Source organism: Ostrea edulis, chromosome 6 (genome assembly GCF_947568905.1).
Source record: "Ostrea edulis chromosome 6, xbOstEdul1.1, whole genome shotgun sequence".
Classification (NCBI taxonomy): domain Eukaryota; kingdom Metazoa; phylum Mollusca; class Bivalvia; order Ostreida; family Ostreidae; genus Ostrea; species Ostrea edulis.
The window spans coordinates 63,469,505-63,480,619 of NC_079169.1; positions in this window are offsets into that span (position 1 = coordinate 63,469,505).

The following is an 11,115-nucleotide window of genomic DNA, read 5'->3' on the forward strand; positions in this document are numbered from 1 at the left end:
TGAGGACGGTCCGAAAATTCAGATCTGTTGTTGTGAGAATTTATTTTCATTTCAGAATTCTTACCCAAATTCAATTCAGGTTTCAAACTGTTGTATATGGTGTCCGGATAGGGCCATTTGCAAAAGCGTGACTGCGCGTTAGTCACAACACACCGTCACGCCAACAAGCAACAAGCAACACGCCTTCGCGCTCTCACGCCAACAAGCAACGCGCCTTCGCGCAGACAAGCAACGCGCCTTCGCGCAGACAAGCAACGCGCCTTCGCACCGATATAATATGATCGGTGATATGACATTTTTATAAACGGTTTCTATGCGAGATTTGTGAATTCCATTAAAATAGATAAACTTTGAAGTTACATATTCTATCAAAAATTCGACCGAAATACCCAAGGAATTGAACATTTAAAATTACAAGAAGGGGGGTACCGGAAGTCCTGTCAACAAGCACCTGTGGGCCTACATGTAGCTGGAGTAAAACATTCGTTTATCGTGTCATGTGGATAATAAACTGGCGATTTATTTTCATAAACAGACTTATCAAGAAAGTTTAAAACAGAACTCTCTGATTCGACTCCACGATTTATCGACGAGTTTTGAGAAAACGAGGCATGGAACGTGTCGTATGCTGAATCGGTAAGTTACGAGGGGCGGGCACAGACTTTACTGTGTTGTCTGAAACTTTATCAGTTTCTTTAGTTTCCGCTTTACTTTTCCTCTCAAATTCAAAGGATTTTTCATCAACACGGCCATTAAAAAGGAAACTTGGAATTAAGAACCGCAGTAAAGCTAAAATCCCATCCCACAATGACATTGTTTACATGGGATTCAAACGTCAACAAAGTGACGTATAAAAAAAAACACACACAAAAAAAACTGAGTGGCGTATGAACACTCACTAAGTTATCCTCAGGACGAGCCCCCATGCTTTCAGTATTCCCGTTTATCTCCGTGTTCACAAAGAATAACGAAAACTTCAGGAGAATAAATAGCCTAAACTAATATATTTTTATTGAAAGCACATTCAGGTATTTACGAATTGATTAGCAAAATATGAAACGGTATCATAGCAAGTCCAAGGGAGTGTGATATTTACCATTTAAAAAAGCTGTATACATATGAAATTCAGAATTTAGCCCCAGTCCCCAAAATGACAAAATACGTCTGAACAGTACTGATGTAAGGTGTTATCTCCCTCTAGAATCCACAACTGGCCGGGTCTTACAGTTCCGGCACGCGCATAAGAAACCCGGTCGGGTCTAAACAAAGGGAAGTAACTCTATTTAGAATAAAGTACAAATCAGCTGTTCAATAATTAATCTTAAAAAGATAAGAAAAATGTTTAGAATGTCATTTAATTTTAATTTATGGTTTAAATGTGCTCATTATTAAAAGAAGTATATTTATTCATTACAGAGAAGAAGAATGATTAACGATAGACTCGTCCATCTGTACTTTGTATTATTGTATTGTGGAGATCTCTTGATTTAATTTGACTGCTTTGTTGTGTAAGCAATTGAAGACCTATAAGAAAGGGGACTATATATATATATATATATATATATATATATATATATATATATATATATATATCAAAATTAATATCATTGTCTGATTAAGCATGTATCTTGTAAACACAAAATGTTAGGTAAAAATAAGTTTTACAGAAATCTTATTGACATTTGATTCCATCTTACGTAAGTTTTGGAAGAATTTTGAGTTATTATTGTCACATAGGAGAGGTCTTTCTAGACAACAAAGCATGTTCAACCCAAAAGCATATAATCAAATAACAAAAGCTATCCCCAAATATGGCAGCCAATGGACATAACCTTTGAAAAGCGTGGATTCATCTATTACCGGAAGACAGAAACTTGGGTTGGTGCTTTCTAGAGACATTCTGACGGGTTTTTCAGCTTATCAAATGAATGGAAAGAAAATGTGAATTAACTTTAAAATTCTGTGACATTTCAAGGCTTTGATTTCAATGGACGAAACCTATACCCCGTCACGTATTAAAATATATTTTTAATTAAGTAAAATTGGTATTGCTAAAAATGCTTTTCTTCTTTTTTCTTTTTTTTTTGCATCCAATAAACCTTCAATAACATATTTGTTAAACACTCTGAAATGTGTGTGTATATTAAAATGCATGGCGTGTAAGCGTGTACATAACTATATTCATATATATACAAAATATGTTCAGTCATTTTCCAACAATTCTTAAATCACTTTTAAATTGTGAACAATTACAGTAAGTACGATGATAGTTCTAATTGCTTTTGAACTGACCCCTCTCTATACCATTGTTTTCATCTCTGAGCCAAACATTGCAATTTTTTCTATGTCGTGCAATATCGTAATGTGTGAGAGATATCTCAATTTATTGTCATAATTTTTAATAAATTAATGAAAGTATTTACAATCAGTTACAACCTATTTATGGGAGTCATGGGCGGATCTAGGAATAGCGGTTAGGGGGAGTCAAAACTTTAGGAGGTAGGAGGTCTGGGGGCCGCCTTGAATGACGTCACAAATGGTCTCAATACTGCCCTGCATCCTGTTAAAAAATTGATATTTTCTTTAAAATTATTCACTGAATTACATGTGAAATTAAGTTATCAGGAGTGAAGGTAAATTTTACTCACTGTACACAGTAAATAATACGTAAACTGTCCCGGCTACTTCATATACATACGTATAAAACGAATACTTTAATTAAATCACTAAGATGTATAACTGACAGGGATGCTCCGTTTGGCACAAATATTGCTCCATTATAAGGTAATAGGTCATTCCGGCCCCCAAACCAATCCGTCCCCTAGTTGTTCCGTCCCAAAGTCGTTCCGTTCACAGTTGGTCCAGCCCCAGTCAATCCCGCCCCTAGGTTTATAAAACTGTTAATGTCTTCTTATTTACAATTAATGATATAAATTCCATGCCGATTTTTATTTTCTGTGGATATGTACCTCTGAACATGGCTCATAGGCAGAATGGGGGTGGGGGTGGAGCCGGTCTGGACTATTTTGCAAATAAATTGGAAACAACAAATGTTTTTAAGAATTATGTAGAAAATCCCATGATTCTTAAATAATTGTTAATGATATATAAAATATATAATGATATATAAAGTATTTCAAATTAATATTAGCTAGGTTTTAGTCAGCAAGCAACATAATTTGTTTTTTTTCCAGTTTCTAAGTTATTTGTTAAAGCGATACAAGCTGTAATTAACTAACGGTACTTTAAACTACCCAAGTATGCACCAATAATCAAATATATACGCAAGCATGCCACTCAATTGAAATTTTGATAATGAATTATTTGTCTACAAAATTGCCTGTGCTATTTTATTTGATCTTTTATTTTCAAACCATTTACCGTTAGTTACAATATTTCGTTATTTATAAAACATACATGTATTCCCACTCGTTCCATTCTTTGGTATGGTCTGTACAATATAATATTGCTCTCTACTATCAATTCGTCGTTCTTTTACTGTCAGTTACGAAGGGACAAAACATTATTTGGGAAACTTTTCTAGACTACATTTGCATGTCTATTTTATTTGAATATTTGTACGTACATTCTCTTGTCCAAAATATTATTAGTGTCCATCATATTGTGAATTGGAATTCACAGAAGGGTGGAAATGGAATAAAAACTATATCTCATGCTGATAGTTTTGTTTTTATATGTATCTACATGCATATCTAATGGCTTCAGAAATAGCAAAGACATGTACATTTAGCACAATTATCCGGAGGCGCAAGAAACATGCCTCTGATTTGCTGGCATGTAGCCGTCAATGGCATGTCATAATTAGTGTGATACCTAATGCATTAATATCCTCGGTGGAAAATGCTAATGATCCTCGTTATCAGATAATTGAAATTCAGATTATCTTTTTGTCAGTAAAAAATGTCTAATAACTCTGATGCCATAACTTTTTTGTATACTTTTCACTGCTGTCCCTGTTTGCGGATGTGCAAATGAATGGTTTCATCCGGGGAAAGGGCAGGTTTGTCATATTTAAATCTGGCAAAAATGTCAAGGAATTGTTGTCCCAAATACAGGCAAATAAAATAATTCTTAAGATAAACAAAATAACAAGATTTTAAAAAAGCAAGAGGCCCATGGGCCATATCGCTCACATGAGTCACATTAGCCCTGCTGTTGTTTAACTGTTATATAAATGATTTTTTTCAATCTTTATTCCCATGAAAAATGTTGACCTCATATTGTGGCCCCAAACTATCCCCAAAGGGTCGAGAACATAACCAAGCTTGAATTCACACAGCATGAGGATACCTCAATACCAATATGACTAACATGACCCTGCTGTTATGGAGAAGGTCACAAAATTACAAATCATAGCATGGAATGAAATGTCTTACCATAAGAAATATATATACAAAATATGAAAGTTCTACCTTAAATTGAATACTTTAAATTTTCATAACAGAAGGTCAAACTCTAAGGTCAAAGTCACAATACTAAAAACTTTGGTGCCATAAAAAAGGTATTGTCACAAGGAATGCACATATGAAATATGCCAGAGCTCTATATCACTCACCATTCAAACGTTAAGAGCAAGGTTAAAGTTTCAGACAGACATATAGGACATAAGAAATCCCCCCCCCCCTCTCGACATTTGTCACGGGGGCATAATGCCGCACAAAAGAAAACCTTGAATCCACACAACTTGCGTACATATTTATTTCCTACGATTCATTGTGGCCCTGCTACTCTTGCAAAGAATTTGTTTGAAGGACATTTGATGCAAACAATAAATGGATGCATGGGTAACTATATATTTTTTGGTTTAATTTGATTGTAATAAGTATAACTATAAAAATTTCTATAAAAAGGGACTTCTAAATTTTCTATGATTTTCAAAAGTTGAAATTATATATTTATATTTTATTCCCATGAAAAAGTATATATCTATATACTTAGATATTTTATTGAGAGTAGATATTAACTGCAAACTTACAACTCAACTTTATGACAAACGGGATGACTTCAGCTTCTCCATCGTCAACTTCCCATATTTATGTAACAATATTCCATTATCATCTGCATATGATGTTTACATGTACATCTCTTTAAAACTGATTCGATACGCAAGAACTTGTTCTGCTTATGGTCAGTTTTGAAATCGAGGCAAGCTACTGACAAACAAGTTGATGGTACAGGGGTTTCAACAGTCTCGTTTAAAGTCAGCATTTCGCAAATTCTATGGTCGTTGTAACGATCTAGTTTGCCAATACAACCTATCATTGGGTCGAATGCTGTTTGACGTGTTTCATACTGATTGTTAGTCCGTTCGTGGCACACTGATTTTGACTGCGGATGACTCCGTTTACCAATACCTGATCAAGATATAGGGCTCACGCGGGTGTGACCGGTCGATAGGGGATGCTTTCTCCTCCTAGGCACCTGATTCCACCTCTGGTATATCCAGGGCTTCGTGTTTGCCCAACTCTCTATTTTGTATTGCTTATGGGATTTATGAGATTGATCACTGTTCGTTATCTTCACTTTTCATATTACCCCTCTGTAAACAACTCTATAAATTTCCCCACCTGTTTTGGACTTCCTTTTAAAACATGGATGAAAATATGAGTATCAGCAATATTCGTCTACTCATTTAAACATTCTTGCCTGGCTGAGTAGCTCAGTAGGTTAGCACGTCGACTGCTGAACTGTAGATCGCGTGTTCAAGTCCAGCGGGGAATTTAAATTTTTCTTATATTGCTTTCAACTAAAACTGCATTCTTGACTAAATAAAGTAAATTTGAAAGTTTTCAGTTTCAAAACATTGAACATTGTAAATATCCTCCACTTTTCATTAGAAATCATTGGAATGAATGACGTTCATACGGTAAATTATGTTTATTTTCGTATAAAATTTTTAATTTACTTTTCATTTTTTTCATCATTTAAAAAAAAACGTGTTTTTTTTTTGTAGAAATGTCGTTAATGAATTTCTTGTATAAAATTTTTATCTCCTACTGTGGCTCCACCTGTTACCCCTTGGGGTCCCTTATGTGAACAAACTTTATAAAATTTGAACTTCCTGTAGATTCTTGTGTATTAAATGACTAATCATGACCCTGCTATTTTTGAGATGAAGACTTTAAAGATCTCTTATGAAACTGTAATATGCACTACCTAGGGATGTTTACATATTAATATTACTAATCATTAATCATTGTCCTGCTGTTCCTGACATCAGTTTTGTCCCCCGCCGCAACGTGGAAGGGGACATAGAAATACCGATGTCCTTGCGTCCGTCCCTCTTGACTTTGTGGACGCAACTCCTCCGAAACCGCTCAACGGAATTAGTTCAAATTTTGTAGAATTGTTAGTTACCATATGTAGTTGATCATATTGCGCCGCCATTTTGATTCGACAAATTTTATAGGAGTTATGGGATTTTGTACATGCTACACTATAGGAACACTTTGTTAACGCAGCTCCCCAGAGACCGTTCTACGGATTTTGTTCAAATTTTGCAGGATTGTTAATTATCATTTGTAGTTGATCATATTCCACCGCAATTTTGATTAAAAAGAACTACAAATATTACCAAAGTTATGGGACTTTTGTGCTTAAACTTTTTTGCGGCGGCGGGGGCATATGGCCACGTGTAGCAATCTTGTTTTCCTTCATGTATATATCCACATGTAAAACTTTGATCCCATATCATGGCTCACCCTACCCCCTCCCTCCCCGCTGGTGTAATGATTTGAACAAACTTGAATCTACTTTTTGTCTGGAAGCTTTCATGTAAATTTCAACTTTTCTGGCTCAGTGGTTCTTGAGAAGAAAATTATTTAATGACCCCACCCTATTTTTGCCTTCTCTTGATTATCTCCTCCCTGGAGGTAGCATGACCCTTCATTTCAATAAACGTGAATCCCCTTATCCCAAAAATATTTTGTACCAAGTTTGATTAAAATTGGCCAAGTGGTTCTTGAGAGGATTTTTAAAAGATACAACATTTTTCTCTAATTCTCAATTATCTCCACTTCAAAAAGGGTGTGACACTTCCTTTGAACAAACATGAATCCTCTTTACCCAAGCATGACGTGTGATACCTTTGGTTAAAACTAACCAGAGCGGTTCTGGAAAAGTCGAAAATAGTATAGTTTACAGACGGATGGATAGACTAAAGGTGATCTTATATGCTATGCTAAAATACACCAGAAATTGAACAAAATTAAATAAAGGAAGTAATATATTTTTGCACACTTCTGCAGTTCATTTCCAGAGTTTACCCAGCCGTCGTTCCTGTAACTTTGATCCACCATAATATAAACTCTCTTTTAACCTTAAACCAAAGAGACAGTCAGTTAAACAAATCTTAGTCAAAATTGCAGAATAAAATCATTAGTCATGACCCTGAGTGATACATAGGACATCAGGTCGCCTGGGTTCCTTTCAATCATATTACAGAGTACTTTGGTACCTTTTTTAATCATATTGCATTATTATATTAATTGGAATCCATAAAGAACGGAAACAGCTAAATTTAGAGTTCAGTGAAACTCTCTTGAAGAAGATTTCACCAACACTGACTAAAGCGGCTAACAGAAAGATTAAGGTAAAATATAGCTTCAATATATTCAGGTTTGTATGGTTCTGCAGAAAGAATTATTTACGATAGTAACTTTTTTATACCCTCTAAATTATTAATTTGTGGTAGAACTATATAAAACTTCGGAATGACTACTTCTCTATTCTACAAGCCGCGTCTCCATGTGAGTGAAATATTCTCGAGAGGGACGTTAAACAATATTCATCAATCAATCGATCAATTCTACAAGTCCGAAATCGGGATATGTTCTTTTGCGTTTTCGTAAAATTCGTTATGTTTAGGAGACCGTCGGCAAATCTTGATAAAATTTTGCACGTTCATGCCGTCAAACGTTTTGGGTAGTGTACCCACGTGGCACATCGCGCAGACTGTCCGTCATTCACCACCATCATCCCGTGGGACCGCCCCATTTAGTCGCCTTTTACGACAAGCAAGGGATAATGAGCATTTATTCTAACCCAGATCCCCACGGGATGGTAGTGGTTCAAATATCAAAAACTTGTGACGCGAATTTTGACAATTTTGAAGGTCCAAGATAGGCCCAGTTTTCAAAGTTTATATTGAAAAGTCGGTAAAAGAGAGATATATAAATCAAGACCATCTTGGAAGTGTTGCAACAAACAGCGAAATATTTACATTGTACATTTCCAATGTGTTTGTCTTCGATATCTTTACCAGTTGAAATGATAGCCATTTCTTCATGAATATGAACAATGTAGGTATGAATATTGATAAATATAGTAAGAATATATCCCACGGTTGGGAATTCTGACAGAAATGAAAGAAAACGTAAGTATAAAAAATAAAATTGATTTTTTGAAAATACGTGAGAACATGAACTGCGACGCTTTACCCCTGCATCCTTCATGAAGCGCGTTAGTGCTTTATGACAATTATGCTGGCGGAAATGTTGCATTCATTTTCTCATGTATTTTCAAAATTGATTTTTTTCTTAGTGGATGTAGAAGTGATTTTACTGTTAGGAAATACAGATAGAAAGCAGCGATGTTTTATCTAGCCAATTTCATATTTAAAATTCAAGGCAACTCAAAGCAATGCTAGCTCTAAATCTGAAAAGTTTATTTTGGTATAAAAATGATGCTATTATGATAATTATGTGTGTAACTTTAACCATAATCATTAATAAAATTAAAATTAAGTTTAAGATTTTATCAAAATAAAGATTTTGGTTCTATTGAATATATACAAATGTAGCATTATATACATATATACTTTTTTCTGAAGTGTCCAAAATATTGTACACAGAGACAAATACTGATACAAAGTTTTAATGATCTACAATTACAATTACCTTTATCCTTAGAACTTACATGTATTTTGTATGGTGACAATAATCTCAGTTATAACCAAAATGTTACAATTTTCAAAATTGTGCATGAATTCATCTTGTCTACAAATAGATTTGTTTAATTTCTTAAAAAATTTCATTTTCAAACCAACTTGTTTATATCTTTTTCCTGTGTAGTAAATTTCTATATCCATACTTAAATTATATTTGTCAGTCATACATCAAGCTGTACATTATTATAGAAATGGAAACTGTTAAACATATCAATGTACATTGTATTTTAAAATATTATATTGCTTCATTATCATTATATAATAACTATATCTGTATGACCTTGACCATGTATTTGTATGGAGAGGGCTTATATAGGCAACGCCTGTTGTCCAATCCTTTTATGTATTATACATAATAAAATATTGTTTAAATACTAAAAATGTAGAAATACATTTTTGTACGGGAAGACAGTAATGTGATTTTGCTTCAATCAAAGCATATAAATAGGATTTCTAACACAAATATTAATAACAAAAGTTTATAAACCTTTAATATTTTATTTTACAGCAAAAATTTCAAACACCAAAACGACAAACCAATATTGCTTTAAAAGTAATTCATCCTTATAGATTTTGAATTTTACAAAAGCTCCATGTAACCAAAAGACTATTGCAGATTTAAACAGTTATTTCTTTAGAAATGAAAAATAAAGTAAGGTAATTATAATTTATGGTTAATAGTCTGAGTTACAATTTAGAACGACATGTTAATTGTTAGGGGATTAATGCAGTAATAAAGTTACAAAAACGGAACAGGGACTGACATTTTAAATATAAATCTTTATTGTAATTACATTTCAACTTCATGAAAACCAATAAAATTAAAATTAATGTGTAATTTGTTATACAACATATTTGCATGTTTATTTCATTTTAGGCATATATTTTGACTTATGTTTGTCTATATATGAAAAACATAAAGTTGAAATTCCTACTTATATTTACTATTAAGATGTATCACTGTACTCAGGTGCGTGCTTGTGGCTTACACATTAAAACCGAGACAGTTTTGTTAATAAAATACATATATTAATATTAATTTAATAGTTAGGTGTTGTAAATATTCCACTTATTCGGTCAAATTGTCCACTTGATCTTTAACTTTGCGATTTAAAAAAGAACTTGGTGAATTGATACCGCAAGTTCTGGGTGTTTTGGTAGTACAATTTGTTGGTATTAATAAAATTGAATGAGAGAACATGTGCATCTGAACTGCAGTTTATATTAAACAGGTTTTCATGTACCCATTCTTTCGGGTTTTTAGAATGACTTACATGTACATTTATTTGTAATAATTTACAATTATAAAGATGGGTTCACCATCAGTACACAAAATTGCTCAAAATTAAACTCCTCGTGGAATCGCTCTCTATTTCAAGATATTACTGTTCGTTTACTTTACCTTTCATGTATATTTTGATAAACTTTGATATCTTAAAGTTGAAGTATCAGTGCGTAAAGAAGTTGTCTAAATTTCCGACGTTGGTGCGTGTACGTTTTTGTAAAGGCATAGATTCATCAGTAGGTAGATTGTAGCTATCTTAACATACTTTTCCTAGAAAGAGACTTTGCTTGTTAATACAACATCAAGGGACATTCGACATATTTCCTGATCTGTTTTCCGTTCAACATTTTCCCCGTCTTATTCTCCCATGTTCTTGGTCCAAGAAAAGTTCTGTCCTCCACAGGTTTCGTTCCCCGACTCTCTTTGAAATTCTTTCCCACGGGCCTGGATCCCGTTTTACAAAGAACTTGCAATAAATATTTCACTCTGTCCTTAACCTTTGTTGCCGAAGCAAAATGAAGTCATTCATTCAGGTATTATACACAAAAAGCAATTTTTAAGACAGATTCTTATGACAAGGCTTTATGACGTAGGCAAGTCGCAAGTTTTTTGGGGTTTTTTAAACGTTCAAGTTTGGTACATGTATGTAGTTGCATGTAACCGATAAACAGATTTTTGATTTGCATTTGCAACAAAGCAATGAAGACGATCATTGAATTGTAAGTAAAACGTCGTTAAGCCCAAGTTATAGGGCATTGTCTTCAAAGGAGCTCGATTTTTTGCCAAACAACAAAAAACCAGTGTGTGTTTCCATAATTGTCATTTATTAAAAATGACAAAATTCAAGCATTGTATAAAAATA